Genomic DNA, 20,625 nt, shown 5'->3' with positions numbered 1-20,625 from the left:
TATATATATATATATATACAGTATATATATATATATATATATACATACACACACATATATATATATATACATATAACTAATTTTTCAAGGTCGGATCTAGACAGGACGGACTTGAGCTTAGCTATATGCCTTAGCTGAAAGAAGCTTTTTTGAAGAACAGAATTTATCTGCTTATTAAACTTAAAGCCCGAGTCTAAAACTATCTCGAGATTGGTAACAGACTGTTTTAGATATGGCTGAAGGGAGTCCAGGTTTGCAGGATCAGTGACAGTGGCAGAGCTAGGGTTAAATACAATGACCTCGGTCTTCTGATCATTAAAACTCAAAAAGTTCGCAGCCATCCAAGTCTTGATGTCATCAAGACATTTTAACAAAGGGCGAATGGAGGAGGAACTGTTAGGTGTTAACGGCAGATAAATCTGAGAGTCATCAGCATAACAATGAAAGGAAAGACCATGTTTCCTCAGGATAGACCCTAAGGGGAGGAGATACAAAGAAAACAGAAGGGGTCCAAGAATGGAGCCTTGCGGGACCCCGCAGGAAAGAGGCACTGAAGTAGATAGTGTTAGCAAAATTAACACAGAAACTCCTGTCTCTCAGGTATGAATGGAACCATTCTAATGCTGCACCAGTAATCCCAACCCAGTGTTCTAGCCAGGATAAAAGGATACTGTGGTCCACAGAATCAAATGCAGCAGTAAGGTCAAGGAGTACCAGGACTACATACTGACCAGAGTCATTTGCCAGAAGAATGTTGTTACAGACCCTAACTAAGGCTGTTTTGGTGCTGTGTAGTTTCTTAAAGCCAGACTGAAAGATCTCAAGAATAGAATTTCCACTCAAGAACTTGTTTAGTTGAGTGAAAACTATTTTCTCCAGGATCTTAGAAAGAAAGGGAAATTTGGAGATGGGTCTCAAGTTTGAGCAGGTTGAGGGGTCAAGTCTGGGTTTTTTTTTTAATTAAAGGAGTTACCACTGCACGTTTAAAAGTGTCAGGAACTACACCTGTAGCCATACTGCTGTTTATATTGTCAAGAACAGAGGGTCCACTGGAGGGTAGGACTTGCTTAAAAAACGATGCAGGGATGGGGTCAGTAGGGGAACCTGAGTATTTCATATGACCAATGAAGTCATTTAGAAATGAGAGGTAAATGGGTTCAAACTGGTTAAAGACTGATGTGCAGGGGACAAAGAAAGAGGGGTAAGCTGTGGTGTGAGGAATCAGTGACCTGATCGGCTCAACCTTTTTAACAAAGAAACTGGCAAAGTCGTCACAAGTAACTGCAGGGGCCCTCCCTGTTGGCAGACTGTGGCACAGTTAAAATGAAGTTAATGGTGTTGCAAAAAACGCAGGGATTGTGGCTGTTTGAGGCGATGATTTGGGAGAATTTTTTTTTCTGATTTAACAGTGGCCTGGTACTCTTTGTAACATGTTTTTAGCATGATAAAAGAAACGTGAAGTTTTTCCTTCTTGCATTTATGTTTGGCTTTCTTGCATTGATGTTTGGCTGTGTGAGTGATCTCATTCATCCAAGGGTGTGGAGTGTGCTTTGGATGCCTAATTTTTAATGGGGCAACTAGGTCAAGCACCTTAGCACAGGTCTCTTGATGTACAGTGACTAGCTCATGGTTGTTAATGGAAGAGGACTCAGAGACTGAGAGAGAGTTTTTAGTAAAAGCAGAGGAAAAGAGCGCAGCAGTGGAAGGGTTAAATATTCAACAAAGCCTTGCTGGAGGGGGAGGGGGTTTGGACTCGTTGACAAAAGAAGTGTTAAAAGAAATGGGTTTGTGGTCGGAGAAAACCACATCCCCAATTTCTAACTCAGAAACAGATAAACCATAGGTTAACACTAAATCCAGTGTATGGCCATGCTGGTGAGTTTGTCCTGCAACATTCTGTACAAAATTCAGAGACTGGATAAGATCTAGAAAGTCCTGAGTCAGTGGCTTTTCAGGGCAACAGACATGTATATTGAAATCTCTCAGAATCAAAACCCGATCATATCTGAGTAAGATTGAAGTTAAAAAGTCAGAGAGTTCAGCCATGAGGTCCTTATTATATTTGGGTGGCCTATATAACACAGCAGAACAAACAAGATTTGAATGGCCCACCTCAAAACACAGCAGTTCGAAGCTCAAAAAAATTAACTATCTGTACCATTTGTAGTTCCAACGTTTTTTGAAAACAGTTAATAATCCACCACCGTTGCCTGATATTCTCAGAGCATTAAAATAAGAACAGTCCGGTGGTAAAATTTTCGACAGGGCCATGAACTCACTCATAGGAGAGTCTCAGTCACGCAGAAGAAGTCCAGACCGGTGGAGGAGAAAAAGTCATTCAAGATAAACATTTTATTAGCCAGAGACCTGGCGTTTATCAGGGCAATCCTTGTAGGAATCACAGCAGGAGAAGTTGTCCATAAAGTTAAGACCAGTGGTTTCAGATTTATAGAGTTTGACCCATGACTCCAACGACCAGAAGCCCAGCCACGGCGAACAGGTCCGCTGTGGAAGCGCGACCTGACCCATGGGACCGGGAGAAACTCAGGTGGATCGGCACAGCGCCAGGACAGGTGATTTAAGATGTGGTCCTAGGTTAAGAGGAAGCCGCAGCAGCAGCCTGGTAGGCTTTGATCCTCACAAGACAGCCGGCCCGTTTTCCATGGCGTCTGGAGCGATGTCTTTGAGCGGGCAGGATAACACGGCAGAGGTAAACAGGAACGTCTTCAAGCAGAGGTGGGGTCTAAGGAGGCGTTCAGAGTTACAATCATTATGATCAAACGAAGCAAGACTGGTGGCAGATAGTCGGCGATTTAGGAGTTGATGACATTCGTAAACCAGCAGTGAGTCGATGTTGTAGGTGAAAAATGACAAAAACAGAAAAACCCAATCACTGCAGACAGAGGTTGAGGGCAGGCCATGCACAGCGGTGCCATCTTCCCGGAGGTTAGGAGGGCAAGTTAGTGGGCAAGTCATTTCATGGGCGGCTATGGCAGAGTGGTTAGAGCAGTCGTCCTCCAATGCAAGGGTTCGAATCCACCAGCAGTCCCATGTCGAAGTGTCCCTGGGCAAGACAATGAACTCCTCTTTGCCTCCGATGTGTGTCCCATCGGTGTGAATGTGATAAAGCTCTGATTAGTCTCTTTAGAATTATTTGTTCAATTAGTTTTGTAGAGATCTTCTAGAGTGCTGTATAAATGGGTAAATGAGGGCACAGATTGTGTTGTAAAGCGCTTTGAGTATCTCGATAAGATAGAAAGGTGCTATATAAGTACAGTCCATATACCGCCTGGCTGAGGCAAAAATCTCAAAAAGAAAGAACTGATTTAGCCTAGCAGATAAAAGAAAGTGGGCAGCACGGTGGCGCAACTGGTAGAGCTGCTGCCTCTCAGCGAACAGGTCCCTGGTTCAAACCCCGGTCCAGGGGCCTTCTGGGTGGAGTTTGCATGTTCTCTCCATGCATGCGTGGGTTTTCTCCGGGTACTCCGGTTTCCTCCCACAGACCAAAAACATGCATGTTAGGCTGATTGGTAACTCTAAATTGTCCCTAGGTGTGAATGAGAGAGTGAATGGTTGTTTGTCTGGTTTGTCTCTATGTGGCCCTGTGATGGACTTGCGACCCGTCCAGGGTGTACCCCGCCCCTCGCACAGTGATTGCTGGACATGGGCACCAGCGACCCCCGTGACCCAAAATGGAATAAACGGGTAAAGAAAATGGATGGATGGATGGATAAAAGAAAGTGACAAACATGCTCAAAACAAATGCCCTAATCTGTACACACACACAAAAAAATCTAGAACTCAAAAATAAGTTTGATTTATTGACCACACACTCAATAGAACAATCACTTTTGAAAAGTAAATCCACATTTTACATACATATAGAAAGTCAGGAAAACTACTGGCAAATCAGTTGAAGGGTGCCGTGGCTAAACAAATTATCCCTAAGATCCAATCAAAGAATGGCCATATAACTCTAGTTCGTTTACAAATTAACAAAGCATTTAAGGACTTTTATACCCATTTATATACTTCAGAATCTCAAATCAGCAAGAATTTATCTTCTCACTTTCTTGAAAAGACCAATATGCCAAAACTCACACCCAACCTGAAAGATGCACTGGAGATCCCAATAACCCCGACCAGAAATTGTGTCAGCTGTCTCGGTAGTGCAGTCCGGTAAATGTCCAGGCCCTGGCAGCTTCCCTGGTGAATTTTTAAAGAAATTTTCTCCATTACGCTCCCCACTCCTACACTCGGTTCTCTCAGAGTCATTTGACCAAGGATCCCTTCCAAAATCTTTCTTAGAGGCCTGCATTACCTTCATTGCAAAGAAAGGAAAAGATCCAACTCAATGTGCCTCTTACCGACCAATCTCCCTTCTAAATACAGACACCAAAGTTTTAGCCAAAGTTCTAGCTCAAAGGTTGGAAAAGATACTTCCTTTGAGCTGTGGCCACAATATTGTCATCATATCAAAAGACTAGACTGGATTCATTAAAGGCAGGCATTCCTTTTTTAATATCAGGCACCTCTTGGACATTATTCTCCTTCGGATACTGTCCCTGAGTGTGTCATCTCCCTTGACGCGGAGAAAGCATTTGATCGTGTTGAATGGGACTACTTGTTCAATGTTCTTGACATATCTGGTTTTGGCCCCAATTTCATTATATGAGTGCAATTAATTTATTCACATTCCACTACAACCATTCGTACCAACTCTCAGATATCAAAACCGTTCAGTCTACATCAATGAACTCGTCAGGGATGCCCATTGAGCCCTCTGCTCTTTGACCTGGCAATTGAACCTCTCGCCACTGATTTACGCTCCTGTGACACAATGTCAGGAATCTGGAGATTGATAAACGCACAGGGTCTCCCTTTACGCTAATGACTTTTTACTCTTCATCTCTCATCTGACTGACACACTGCCTTCCATTCTATCATTGCTTAAGGAATTTGGAATACATTCTGACTATAAATTAAACCTAAGTAACAGTGACATTTTCCCTATTAATACCCTGGCGCAGGCTCTCGACTTCAGTAAATGGCCTTTTAAAGTTGAGAATATAAAAGTATCTTACCTGGGTGTTACAGTTACGAGGAGGTAGAAAGATTTATATCAAGAAAATTTTGTCTCTCTGGTGAACCAGACAAAGCAGGCATTATTCCGGTGGTCACCGATTTCCACATTCCTCATAGGCTGCATTAATTCATTCAAGATTGTCACTTTGCCTAATTTTTTTGTATCTCTTTCAAACTATTCCCATTTTAATCCCTCTTTCATTCTTTGTGCAGTTAGATTGCCTAAATTTTTGTATCTCTTTCAAACTATTCCCGTTTTTATCTCTCTTTCATTCTTTGTGCAGTTAGATTCCATAATTTCATTATATCTGTGGCAGGGAAAATGCCCACGCTTAAATAAGACACATCTCCAAAAAACCAAGGCCGCAGGTGGTCTTGCCCTTCCAAATTTCCGCTTTTATTATTGGGCAGCAAACTTGCATTGTCTTGTATTTTGGTCATTCTATTACAACAGGCCTGACTGCCCTGACTGGGCAGTGATGGAGTCACTGTGTTCTGGGAAGTGGTCCACCCTGGCTTTCTTGGGATCCTCATTCCCGCTTCCACCACATACAACTATTGTAAACCGAGTTGTAAAACATTCACTAAAAATCTGGGCACAATTTCGTAAATGTTTTGATTTCTCTAGTTTCTCTTTCTATAGTCCTATCACGTCTAACCAACTCTTCAAACCCTCATCTCAGGACTCTGTTTTTAAAGAATGGCAGAGAAGGGGTATAGTATGCTTCAATGACTTGTTCTTCAATAACATGTTAGCTTCATTTCAACAACTAAGGGAATATGTAGCCTTCCCCAGTCCAATTATTTTAGGTATCTCCAAATATGGCACTTTATTACTCTTCATTTGTCCAGCCTCTCCATTTCAACAGATACTAACATTGTTGACACTGAAATATCATTTTATCAGGTAATATATTAACTTAATGAAGTGTCTAGATATATGTATCCTGTTTTGTTATTTAGAATGATATTGTGTTAAAACACGATCTGATTCCGTTTCTGGTAGGAATTGTAGTTTTTAGTTACATGCCTACAACTCCCAACATTCGTGCACCCATCCATTATAAAACATAAGATGTTGAAATATTATTGGTTGAGAGCTGAGTAGGGCTGATAGAGTAGGGCTTCCCATTCGTCGATGGTGGTGACTCCTCCTGGGAGGTGTGGCCGAGCTCTGGAGAAAATGTGTTTTCAGTTTAGACTCTTGGCCATTGTTTGTGACCGCATGGTGGAGTTACAATGGCCCAGGGCTAGTGATCTTGTACTCTACATGTGAGTAAAATAAACCTTCTGAAATGGATGACGAGTGCTCCTTCTCTCCCTGCTTCAGATCAGAGCATAATTTAACAACACTATTTTTTCTCTAGACCTAAATAAAAAGCATTGTATTATATTCATTTATAGTAGACTATTGGATTTAAAGTGTGCTTCATCAGATAAAAGCAAAGCTACTTGGGAAGAAGATATTGGCTCCTCTACTTCAGAGGACTCCTGGACCGCCATACTCAGACTGGTGAGCTCCAGTTCTCTGTGTGCTAGGCATTGCCTAATCCAATTTAAAGTGGTGCACAGAGCCCACATCTCTAAACTGAAATTGTCATGCATTTATCATGATGTTAAACCATACTGTGTGAGATGCAAACATGCTGAAGCCTCTCTCTCCCATATGTTTTGATTTTGCTCATCTTTGAACAAATACTGGTGGGAAATCTTTCAGACTTTATCACATGTACTAGATACTGTACATGGCTGAGCCCTGACTCATGGATTGCTCTGTTTGGTCTTGTAGAGGGCATGGCAAACCTAAATAAAACCAACAGAACATAATATTGTTCACCTCTCTCCTGGCCAGACGAGCCATTTTGCTCAGGTGGAAGGAACCGTCTCCACCCACTCAAGCTCAGTGGTTGGCTGACATCATGGCATGTCCTGTTTAAAGCTGGAGAAAATCAGATTTGCACTCCAACAGAAAGAGGGATTTGAGAAAATTTGGGGACATTTCCTAAATCTATTCCAGTCTCTTTGACAACACAACTCATTTGGGGGTAATGTAGTCTCTTGGCTATTTTACTTTTTATTTTTTTCCCTTTCCTTTTAGCAGTGATTGGGGAGGGATTATTTTATTTTCTTTGGTGTGGATTATAATGCACATGATGCAATTCAGATTGACTCAATCTACTTATGTCTTCCCTAATGTTTACATGCAAATGTTTCATTACCAAATTTGCTGTTTAACTTTTTTTTTTTGAAAAAATCAATAAAAAAAGCTATAACACCCTGCCCCCCCCCCCAAAAAAAAAAAAAAACAAAAAAAAAAAACAACAACAACAGTTAAGGCTGCGGACCACTTGGCCCTCCGGTACTCCTCAGCTCCCTCTGGAGTCCCAACAGCCAACAAGGACTGATAGGACTCCTTCTTCAGCTTGGCAGCCTCCCAAACCCGGGGTGTCCACCACAGAGTTCGAGGACAGCCACCGCGAGCAGCACAGACAATATTGTGGCCACTGCTCAAGGCAGCCTCTTCAACATTTGAGTCATGGAACATGGCCTACTCGGACTCAATATTCCCCGCCTCAGCTGGGATGTGGTTAAAGCTCTCCCGGAAGTGCGAGTTGAAGAGCTTTCTGATGGGTTCTTCTGTCACGGGTTCTTCTGTCAGGCATTCCTAGCAAACCCTCACTACATGTTTTGGTATACCGGGTCTGTCCGACATCTTCCCCTGCCATTTGAGTTCAGCCAAGAACTGGCTACCTGCTGAGTTTTTGTTTGGTCTTGGCATTCTGTCACAACGGGCTGACTCTGGAAAACCCAGTGGTGCAGGCAGGTAGGCGAGGACTCAAGATGAATATAAAATAAAGGATTTATTTACAAAAATAAAAGAGCTGACATGGGAAACAAAACTTAAATGAATCATCAAGGGAGTACTCAGGGAACAGACAGGTCATCACCAGTAGACAGAAAATGACAGGACATAGGGTAAGACAAACACACAGGCTTATGTACATGAAATACCAATTAGACTAAGTGAAGGGACCTGTGAGTGATCAGAGATGCCCAAGACAGAGACAGGACCAGGAGGACGCAAGACATAAACATGACACAAGATGGAGCCAGAGATCAGGAAAACACAAACCCTACTAAAAGACTGGTTATGGCTCACATCAAAGCTACCATCGACATCCACGAAGACCCACACCAGTATGCATACCACAAGAATCGATTAACAGAGGACGCCATCTCTACTGTGGTCCACACTGCTCTCACCCCCCCTGGAGCAGAAGGACACCTACTTCCGTATGCTCTTTGTAGATTTCACATTCTGTCTTCAGTACCACGATTCCCCACACACAAACTGCTCACACTAGGACTAAGCCTCTCCCTCTGGAACTAGGTCATAGATTTCTTAACAAACAGACCGCAGTCTGTGAGGATCAAAAACTTCTCCTCCTCCACCATAACCCTCAGCACTGGCTCCCCTCAGGGCTGTGTGTTGAGACCTTTCCTATTCACTCTGCTCACATATGACTGTGCACCTACCCATCCAGGCTACCATATTGTAAAGATTGCAAACAATATAGCAGTGGTTGGATGTATCACAAACAATGATGAGTCCAGTTACAGGCAGGAGGTGGAACACCTGGAGTGCTAGTGCAGGAAGAACAACCTTCACATCAATGTGAAGAAGATGGTCGTCGACTTCATTTCATACAGAACAACCCCACCCCCCACCCCCCGGATCTGCAGTGGAAGTGGTCTCCAGCTACAAGTACTTGGGTGTGCACTTGAATGACAACCTCAGCTGGGGAAACAACACTACCAGCCTGATCAAGAAAGCACATCAGCAACTCTACTTCCTCAGGTGGCTGAGGTGAGTTGGACTGGGAAGCTTAGTCCTCACTTCCTTCTACAGGTGTGCAGTGGAGAGCATCCTGTGCTCCAGCAACAACGTGTGGCACAGGGGCTGCACAGCTGCAGAAAGGAAAGCTCTGCAAAGAATGGTGAAGGCTTCACAGAAGATGTTGGAGTCAGCCTCCCCACCATCCCAGACATCTACTCCTTCAGATGCAGAAAAAGCACCCAGCACACACTTTTTGCCCTGCTCCCCACAGGCAGAAGGTGCATTAAGTGTAGAACCACTAGACTGAGGAACAGTGTCTGCCTTGAAGCTGTTAGACTCATAAATCCCTAACCAGGATAATCAATGTAATAAAAAAAGGAAGAAAAACATTGCAATGCCACTTTAACTAGTGGTTAAACACTTATCTGTGCTGCTGATTATCCATTCTGCTGATCTCATGCTGCTGACTAGCTCATGCTACTGTATTCATTCATACCCATCTACAGACTCATGTTCGGGCTGCTGTTTAATATACCATATTATTTTACCAAAAAAAAAAAAGCTAAAGCAGTCATCTGGAACAGTTTCTACCAGTATTATTACCAGTACAGTATTATTTTACATTATTAGTGTTTAGCGTATATCTTACATCTTTTAGCATAATGTTTAGCGTTCGTTTAGCGTACATCTTAGTGTCTATCTTAGATCCTTACATACTGTTTCTTTTTATACTTTATATTTTTGCTATTTTTGGGTGTAACTACGACCTACATAATTTTGTTCCACCTCATGTACCACATGTGATGCAAATGACAATAAAGATACATGAACTTGAAATTGCTTCTTACTACAGGCTCCACATGTGTCAAGGATGATGCACATTTTCACCAACAGTGACTAACAGTGTGAAATCAGCACCAGCTCCATTTTCATGGTCTGTGATAATGCAGTAATCTAAAAAAAATGTCTGGGTCCGGACACATACTTGTTGACAAGTGTCTTACTCCATCGTGACATGTCATGACCAGTCAGTAGGCCTGCCATTGCGGGTCATTGGCGTCGTATTTTTACTCCTGAGACGGCTGGACTGTTTACTGCTGCTTTTATGGACTTTCAGATTTCTCTTTCCAATTAACTGTGTCCAGATGGCTTCCTTCTCTCTTTCCAAACCACTTTCTCTGAAATTTTAGACTCCATCGCTTCTCTTCGGTTTAAATGTGCCAAACCGAGAGCTGAGCCGTGGTTAAATGATGCCTCTCGCACTCTCAGAAAAAAATGTAGGAAAACAGAATGTCAATGGAATAAAGATAAACTTCTTCCATCTCTAAAATTGTTGAGAGAATGTCTTACAAGCTACCAGAGATCTGTCAAAGAGGCAAAATGTCAATATTTATCTGGTTTAATTTCAAATAACTGCCATTGTCCTAGAGTGTTATTTAACACAATTAATTCTGTTATTAACCCAGCTGTACGTATTTTACCAGATGCTACAGCCACTAACTGTGAAAACGTCCTAAAATTCTTCCAGGATAAAGTGGCCTCAGTCAGACAGGTCACTGGTTCTGTTGTCGCTCTTGACTCATCTGTAGCCTCTGTTGTGTTTGAACACTTTCAACCAGTTTCTCTTGCACTCTCACTGATGTTGTTCAACACATGAAGCTCACTAATTGTTCTCTGGACATTCTTTCCTCCAAGTTCTTGAAAGAGGCTTTTAATTCTGTTGGTTTCTGTGTTTTAACATTTTTAAACTCCTGCCTTCATTTAGGAACTGTCCCTGCTGCATTTAAACATGCAGTGGTTAGGCCCCTTCTTAAAAAAAACTCACCTTGACCCATCTATTTTGTCAAATTTTAGACCTATTTCTCATCTGCCTTTTTTAGCCAAAGTTTTAGGAAAAGCTGTTTTTATGCCATTACAACCTGTTTTAGAAAATCATGGTATTTATGAAACATTTCAGTCTGGATTTAGAACCCGTCATTGTAATGAATCAGCCCAGTTAAAAGTCCATAATGACATTTCCATGTCCATGAATGCCAAGTGTCCCATTGTTCTGGTGTTGCTCGACCTTACAGCTGCGTTTGACACAGTGGACCACGCTGTACTTTTGTCTCGTCTTCAACGCTATGTTGGAATATCTGGTACAGCTCTCAAGTGGTTCACTCCCTACTTGACCAACAGAACATTCTCTGTCATGTTGGGTAATATGTCTTCTTTTACTACCCCTCTCTCTTGTGGTGTGCCACAGGGTTCTATTCTTGGTCCTCTCCTCTTCTCTCTGTACATGCTGCCTCTTGGATCAGTGATAGCCAGACATCACTTTTCTTTTCACTGTTATGCTGATGATCTACAAATTTATTTACCAATGCAGCCTCAAAATAGTAACCTTCACACACCTTTTACTGATTGTATTGCCAACATTAAACAGTGGCTTCACCATAATTTTCTGTTTTTAAACGAAGGACATACGGAGTGCATCATCTTTGGTGGTGATGCTCCCTGTAACTTTGGTGCTCTGACATCCAAGTTCAGACCCACAGTTAAAAACTTGGGGGGTGACATTTGACAAGGACTGGAAGTTTGATAAACAAATAGCCTCTGTAGTCAAGGTCTGTTTTTATCAGTTACGTCTCTTATCCAAAGTTAAGCCTTTTTTAAATTGTTCTGATTTGGAAAAGGCCATTCATGCTTTTATAACTTTAAGGCTCGACTACTGCAATTCCCTATATGCAGGAATCTCCCAATCCTCCATTAGACGCCTTCAATTAGTCCAAAATGCTGCTGCTCAACTCTTAACCAACACCTCCAGATGTGAGCACATTACCCCTGTTTTATTTTCTCTCCACTGGCTTCCAGTTGATTTTAGAATTAAATTCAAAATTTTATTATTCACTTTTAAAGCTCTTAATGGTCTTGCCCCACTGTATCTGACTGATCTTATAGCTGTTCGTGAATATAGGAGAACACTGAGATCATCCAATACTTTTCTACTGTCTGTCCCAAAGTCCAACTACAAACGATGGGGTGACTGGGCCTTTTCTGTCGTTGCACCCAGACTCTGGAACCAGGACTTGCGCTCCATCACTGATATGGAGCATTTTAAGTTTAATCTTGAAACCTTTTTATTCAGGCAGGCTTTTAATACCTAGTAATTCTTTGGCAATCTTGCTATGTTTTAATTGTTTGTTTTTAATTCTTAATTGCTTGTTTTTAACTTTGTGCACCTTTTGGCTGCTGGAAAGGGCTCTATAAATAAAGTTTGATTGATTGATGCTCTCTACTTTGACTCCCTCATCGTCCAGTCGCCAGTAAGTGTGTTCGACAGTCATTTGGATTTGGCTGAATACATCCTCCTCCTTTTCGCTACTCATTACACGTTCATCTCTTCTTTCAGAACTAAATTTTTCTTACCTCTTTTACACAGCATCTACAGCTTTGTGAATGACAGGCTGTTGGTGTTGCAGTATACAACCTCTTTTATCTAGACTGAAAGGCACCAGCTCCCCAGACCCGTAAAGAAGAAGCGAGTAAAGAAATTTGATAGGTGGATGAATGTCTGATTGGACAAAGTACAACTCTCTCTGTCTCTCATCACACTCCAGTAGATTGCTCCTAGTAACTTGTCATATTTCAAGGCCTCTGCTGACAAATGGACCGCCTACTGTGAAAAAGTCACTGCAGTGAACTACTAAAGCTTTACTGCTAATTAAATTCACTGCTAACCATAAAACTAACTACATGACAAAGGAGTAAGTTGAACTAAAAAATAAAGATCAAACTCATTGGAACAGCCCCCACCCCCACCCCTCCTGTGTGCTTTACATCTACCATGGTTCAAATGGTGATTGGGAAATCAATCATACCAAAGAAAAAGAGAAAAGTTGCATGCTCTTGTGTAGCTTTGATGGTAGCACATACTCTGAGCAGGAGGAAAAGTTTGAGAATCAGTATGTGCAAGATACTGCTTTCAGAATCTGTCAGGTACACATATACTTGAAAAAAAAAGGTTCTAGTTGAAGCCCTAAACTAAAGTAAAAACCAACCTTGACAAAATTAATGCTACCCTTAACTTAAAATTTTGTTGCACCACTTTTTGAGGCAGTCATTGCAATCATGTCATTTTGGTGAGTTCACCACTAATCTTTTTTTTTTTAAGTTGTTCTGGTCTCTTTGGTTATCATTCATATTATCTGTCTCTGCAACTTGTCCTCAGTTTTCCTCATGTGTCCACATCTAGGGAGGTTGTCTACAGCCCTGTTTACATTACATTTAAGAATAATCTGTGCAGCTGTAGTCAGAGGAACATCAAACTGCTTGGAGATGGTCTTACAATCTCTACCTTCAACATGCTGCTCAATCATGTTATGATACAATATATTTTATGATCATTTCTCTAAGCTCCTGTGACAACTCTGTCCTTACCAAAAAAATCCATGCTCAATAATCCAGGTATACAACCCAACAATTTTCAGTCAGATCATCTGGACTGAAAACACTGTCGTTAGTGTTCTATGTTCCATACCCAGCGTGGTACACACCATTATACCAAACAGTACAGTGACTACACCCTTTAAAAAGGTGAAATGGCTGATTACAACATTAAAGACACCTGTGTTACTGATTACAAAACACACCTCAGTTTAACATTTCCGTGTGAGCATATCATGGAGGAGACACAGGACAAAGGCTTTTTGAGCAGAGGAAGGAGGTGGAAGCAACAAAAGTGTTTTGGCGGTCAGTTTAATATTTTTTTTGTATTTCTTGTTGGTTGGCAATAGCTGATTTGTGACTGAATCAGGATGATAGGACAAGATGTAGGTGAGGATGATGGCAGGAATTTAGATGACTGGATTCCAGCATCTAATAGAAAAGAGCAAAAGATAAATAAAACACTACCTAGCAGGAGTAGTAAAAGGAGCTGGGGAGAAAAAAGTTCAGATGAGGGAGAGGAGTGCTCGCAGGAAGATTGAGAGGGAGGAGATCAAAATGATATTGAAATTTAAAGGGGGATGAACATATTAGTCCAATAGCGATATCCAGAGAACTGAAGAAAAAGATAGGTGATGTGGAAATGGCCAAGACGTTAAGGGATGGTAATCTACTGATAATATGCAAAACAGAAGAACAAAAAATAAATAAAGCAATGCATTTTGACAATGTGTGTAAAAAGTTGTGTTTGTAAGAATAATTCTTGGAGAAAACAGGATTACACGAGGGGTGATAACTGGGATTCCAATGGATGAAGATTTGGAAAAGCTAAAACGAAGCATTAATGGAGGGGAATTAAATACAATAAAATGACTGATGAGAAATAAAAATGGTCAAAAAATAGAAAGTATGTCAGTGCTTCTGGAGTTTAAGGGATTGGAAATACCAGATAAGGTCAAGATTGGAAATTTGAGTTTCCCGGTTAGGGCCTATTTTCTCCCACCATTACGATGCTTCAAATGTCAAAGATACGGGCACATTCCTGCAGTTTGCAAAGGAAAACAGAAGTGTCCCAATATGGTGGTGACCATAAGTTTGAGGAATGTAAAGATGATGTGCAGGAAAAGTGTTGCAACTGTGGCTGTCAACACAGAGTGTCATCTAGGGAATGTAAAGTCAGGAAAAGGGCGGTGGAAATCCAACAAGTTAAAACAGTCAGTAATGTAAGTTATGTAGAGGCAGTAAAGTGGGTGCAAAGAAAAACTGATAGGTTGAGAACTTCCCATAAACTGGCATCTGAGATCGAAATGATTCAAGACTGATAGTGGACATACTGATTTTGTTCATCGCTTATGCGATCAATTGCACTGATCAGGTCAAATATAAAACAGAAAAAATAAAAAATAAAATTGTAAGAGGAGCAGAGAAATTCTTGGGAATGAAAGATTTTTCATGGGAAAAATTTACTAAAAACCAGGAGGCAGATGGGAAGTCGAGTGAACCAAATGATAGGACAAACTGATTATTTTACAGTTGAATGCAAGAAGTCTTACAGCAAATGGATGGGAATTCAAAGGATTTGTTAAAGATCTTAAGGAAAAAATAGATATTATTTGTGTTCAGGAAACATGGCTGAAATCCACACTGGATTTTGTTAAAATGGATTATGTTGGTTTACGGAGAGACAGGGAAGAGGGAAATGGATGGGGATGTATAGCATTTATTAAAAAAGGAATACAATACAGATTAATACAGGCAGGTATTGACTTGGAATATATAGTAGCTGAAATATGGACTGAAGATGGAAAAATAAGATATTAGATTTTTACAATCCCTGCAAAAAGCTTTCTGTGAAAACATTAAATATGACTCGATGCATGCTCAATAATCCAGGTAGAAAAATCTAAAAAAGTTAAATCTGGTCCTCTGGACATTCAAAAAAACAAAACAAAGCAAATCAACAAAAAAATGTAGAAACGTTTCGTCTCTCATCCGAGAGACTTCCTCAGTCTGAGGAGCTGTATTCAGCTCAGTCTCTTAAATAGCACCTTCTCAGAGTGGATCAACCAGTGCTAATGATCCATTGTTAGGCTGATGGTCCTTCTTGAGCATGTGATCAGCTGGTTTTGGTTGTCAGCAGCAAAACTGGTTGATCCACCCTGAGACGGTGCTATTTAAGAGACTGAGCTGAATACAGCACCTCAGACTGAGGAAGTCTCTCGGATGAGAGACGAAACGTTTCTACATTTTTTTGTTGATTTGCTTTGTTTTGTTTTTTTGAATGTCCAGAGGACCAGATTTAACTTTTTTAGATTAAATATGACTAATTCAGATTTAAATGAACATATTGTTCGTTGTGGGGATTTTAATGCACATAATAGGCTATGGGATACTTATAATGATGAAAATGGAAGGGTGATTGAAGAAATTATGGAGAATAAAAAATTAGTATGTCTTAACGATGGACATGGAACAAGAATCAATATTAGAAATGGTTTAGAATCAGCTATTGATCTCACCATAGTTTCGGACACATTAGCTGCTCAGAGTATATGATATATATATATATATAGTATATGTTTCAGACACAACAGTAGGAAGTGATCACTATCCAACAGTCACAACAATAAATTTTACATTGAGAAACTGTGAAAGAGTAGGAATACAAAGATGGTTATTTAATAAAGCTAAATGGGATATGTTTAAACATATTAGTGATAAAATGAATAAAATTAATATTAATCAAAATGTTGATAATTTAAATAGTTGCATATGTGAAGCAATCCTAGAGGCAGCAAAACAAACTATTCCAAGATCACATGGTGGAAAAAGGAAAAAGATTGTGCCATGGTGGACACAAGAATGTGACAAAGTCATTAATTCTCGAAATAAAGCTTTCAAATTGCTAAAAAGTAATCACAACTTCCAAAATTTAATTGAATACAAAAAACTGCAGGCGGAAGTACAGAGAAAAATTAAAAGTGCAAAGAAAGAGTTCTGGACATCTAAAAACGTTAAGTATGGTCCTCTGGACATTCAAAAAAACAAAACAAAGCAAAACAAACAAAAAAATGTAGAAACGTTTCGTCTCTCATCTGAAAGGCTTCCTCCGTCTGAGGTGATGTATTCAGCTCAGTCTCTTAAATAGCACCTTCTCAGAGTGGATCAACCAGTTTGCTGCTGACAACCAAAACCAGCTGCTCACATGGTCAAGAAGGACCATCAGCCTAACAATGGATCATTAGCACCTGATGGCTGTTTACTACTCACAGAGGGCTGAGTGATACTAGCAATCACAGCATTGTAAGAGGGGGACAGTTGAACCCGGAGGCCTCCACCCCTGTTTAACGATGGACAATTTCTTTTCACAAAGATGGCCTCCTTTACTCCTCTCTCAAACCATCATTCCTCTCTATCCAGGATGTGAACATCTTCATCCTTGAAAGAGTGACCGCTGGCCTGGAGATGAGTGTAGACCGCAGAGTCCTGGCCTGATGATGTTGATCTTCTGTGCTGGTCCATCCTTTTGGCCAGTGGCTGTTTAGTTTCCCCTATGTAAGACTGATCACCCTCCTGACACTGAACAGCATACACAATATTACTCTGTTTGTGCCGAGGGACTGGATCTTTGGGATGAACCATTCTTTAATGTATTTTGGGGTTTAAAAGCCACTGGGACATTGTGTTTAGAAAATAAACGTCTCAGTTTCTCTGATACTCCCTCAACATACGGAATGACCACTGGTCTGGGTCTGGGTTCCTCCTTTTCACCTGTTGGCTGACTGGAGTCCTGTTTGGGTTTCTTCTCTGCTTTCATGAAGGCCCAGTTAGGATATCCACATTGCTCTAGAGCCTGTCTTGTGTAGGATTTCTCCTTCTGCCTGGCTCCTGAGTTAGTGGGGACACTGTCTGCTCTGTGGTACAGAGTCCTGATAACTCCTAACTTGTGCTCCAAAGGGTGATGGGAGTCAAACTGCAACTACTGCTCTGTGTGGCAAAACATGACCCGTCATTAAACCAGAATTATTAAAGCACATTTAAAATAATGATGGTGAATAAAAGAAGAGAAAAACACACATGAAGCTAAAATTGTACTAAAATGTGAGTGAATATCAGTTAAAGCATTTACTAAACAAATCTTCAATAATTAATACAAATACATGTTATACAGTACACACTGTGTATGATGCATATACTGTATATACTGTACAGTATATGCATCACACACACACATTGTATTTACAAAGTAATATACATAATATTTGAACACTGCAACATTGTCAGACTAGAACTATCAGTTTGTTTTGATTTTGAGTCCATCTTTACTCTCATGTGTGAATAAAGCAGTGGGATGCATCTGTACTGAAAATATTCCATAACACAAGTTCATCTTTTGGGTATTACAACATATGTTCTATTGAATGATTTGTTTTTTCAGGAAGGCGTGCACACAAGTCAAACACAGACTGGTCTCCTACACTGAAGTTGACAGACAAACTTACTCTGAGAAAGTCAGCAGCAGAGGAACAGCAGGTAATGACACAAGCAGCTGGCACAATAATTTAAAAATATTAAAGTAAATATAAGATTTTTTTTTTTTTTACTAAAATCAATAAAAAATTGAACATATATCTTTGTGAATGAGTAAAAATGTTAGGAGAAACTGTATTAATTGTCTTATATTAGAGTTTGTGATGCAAACATGACAATGTTTACTAATCTGTTTTTTAAGGTATTTTGACAATATCATGGAAATAATAACAATAGAAATAATAAACAAGAATGATAAAAACATATTGATAAGTTGTGTATATCGATCTCCAGGGTCAAATATAGAAATATTCACCAATAAAATCGTACAACTATTGGACAAGAGTTTTAATAAAAGCATTTTTTTTTTTGTGTGGAGATTTTAATATTGACCTGGGAAATAAAACAGATTCAAATAACATCAGTACATTTACAAATTCATTGTATAGTTTAAATCTTTATCCGTAAATATCAAAACCAACAAGAATTACAACTCATTTTGCTACAATAATCAATAATATTTTCACAAATGTAACATATGGGGATGTGATGGGAGGTATTTTAACGAGTGATTTAAGTGATCATTTACCAGTTTTCATGATTTATAAAAATGATCAAAGCATTACAAAAAAATTACAATTAAGAAAAATTTAATAAACACGTAAAAAAAGCAATGGATAAATTAAAAGATGATTTACATAAACAAAACTGGAAAGACGTGTATGTTGATGATGTGAACAGATCATATGATGAGTTTATGAATATTTTGGGAGCTCTGTATGAAAAGAATTGTGTGCAAAATAATTATGCAAAGAGAAATGTTGTTGACCAACCATGGATGACGAAAGGGTTGAGAAATGCTTGTAAAAAAAATGTATTATTTGTATACATGTTTCTTGAAACTGAGAACACAGGAGGCTGAAGAGAAATATAAGAAGTATAAAAATAAATTAGTAGCGATTATAAGGAAACACAAGAAGGAATATTATAGTGATTTATTAAATAAAAGTAATGGTGATATGAAAGCAACATGGCGAGTAATAAATAGTGTTCTGAAAAGTCATAAAGCAAAAACAGGTATTTCACAATATTTTTTGAAGGATGACAATGAAATCCATGATGAAAATGAAATTGTAAATGGATTTAATCATCATTTTGTGAACGTTGGATCAAGCCTTGCTGCTAAAATACCAAAAGTAGACAATAATGTGAACCATTCAGTTATAAGTTGTGACAACAGTATTTTTCTTAATGGAACTGACAAAGAAGAAATAATGAATGTAGTAAAAAATCTTACAGATAAGAGATCAAAAGACTGGGTGGACATGGATATGATGTTTGTAAAGGACATAATGAGTTATGTTATCGAGCCGTTTACATATATTTGTAATTTATCATTTTCAAAAGGAATATTTCCAGACAATATGAAAGTAGCTAAGGTAGTTCCTCTCTTTAAAAATGGTGATAAATGTGTGTTCAATAATTATAGACCAATATCCTTATTACCACAGTTCTCAAAAATTCTAGAAAAACTATTTGTGACCAGATTAGATACATTTATTACTAAACAAAACATTCTAAGTAGCAGTCAGTATGGGTTTAGAGCAAAAAACTCTACATCAATGGCTCTCATGGATTTAATGGAACAAATAACTACTGCTGTCGATCAAAAACAGTATTGTGTTAGTATTTTTGTTGATTTAAAAAAAGCATTTGATACTATTGACCACACTATTCTCCTTGAGTTAATGAGATGAAATTTTTGGGTGTAATCATTGATGAACAGCTAACATGGAAAAATGACAAATTCTGTAAGAACAAAAATATCTAAATCTATTGCAGTACTGTACAAAGTCAGGGAATTATTAAATGATAAAGCTCTGTACATGTTGTATAAAACAATCATTGTTCCACATTTAATCTATTGCATTGATGTTTGGGGGAAAGCGTGTAAAACATTTACAAAACCTATTTTTATTTTACAGAAAAGAGCTGTAAGAATTATCACCAGAAAGCATTACAGTCACCCATCAAGCACATTATTTTATCAACTGAAGTTATTGAAGTTCCATGATTTGGTAGATTACAGTATTTTATCAGTTATGTATAGGGCTCAAAATAACACATTACCATTAAATATCCAAAGAAATTGTATTAAAAGACAAAGTTGTTATAATCTTAAGGGGATAGAGATATTTGTCAAACCAAAATTCAGAACTAGTCTGAAGGGAAGGTCTACCTCAATCCAAGGAGTTGGATTGTGGAATGGTCTAGAGGGTGATGTTAAAAATGCCAAGTCAATGTGTACATTTAAGAAAAAGATAAAAACTGAATTGTTAAAAAAAAAAAAATGAAGTAGCTTAGTGTGTGTTTTGTATTAGAATTAGAAAAATTAGAAAGTTATTCATTTTGTTCTGTTACTTGAAAATTATTATGATTGAAATAATTGTTTGAAAAAAGGGGCAGATATAATAAGATTCTTTTTTCTTTCTGCTGCCTTTCATTTTAAATCTCTTGTATTTTTTTAAATTGTTATGGAATTGTTTTGTATTTTTTTAAAATGAATAAACTTTATACCATACCAAGGTACAGACGAGTGAAGGGCCGAATTTGATCCAAAGAAAAGCTGCAGTGTGAGGACTCTCCTAGACCTGGGTCCAGTCTCAGATCCTAGACCTGGATCCTGTCTCAGATCCTAGGCCTGGGTCCAGTCTCAGATCCTAGACCTGGGTCCAGTCTCAGATCCT

General features: G+C 39.2%; 1 protein-coding gene across 1 annotated transcript in view; it reads right to left on the bottom strand.

Annotated features, from left to right (window-relative positions):
* ca10a (carbonic anhydrase Xa) overlaps positions 1 to 20,625 on the bottom strand; it is a 937,335-nt gene that overhangs the window by 109,702 nt on the left and 807,008 nt on the right. The gene's annotated exons all lie outside the window — the stretch shown is intronic.

Source organism: Nematolebias whitei, chromosome 17, assembly GCF_014905685.2.
Source record: "Nematolebias whitei isolate Nwh7 chromosome 17, NemWhi1, whole genome shotgun sequence".
Classification (NCBI taxonomy): domain Eukaryota; kingdom Metazoa; phylum Chordata; class Actinopteri; order Cyprinodontiformes; family Rivulidae; genus Nematolebias; species Nematolebias whitei.
Note: the sequence above shows the minus strand (reverse complement) of the source record. Positions and strands in the feature narration are given on the sequence as shown.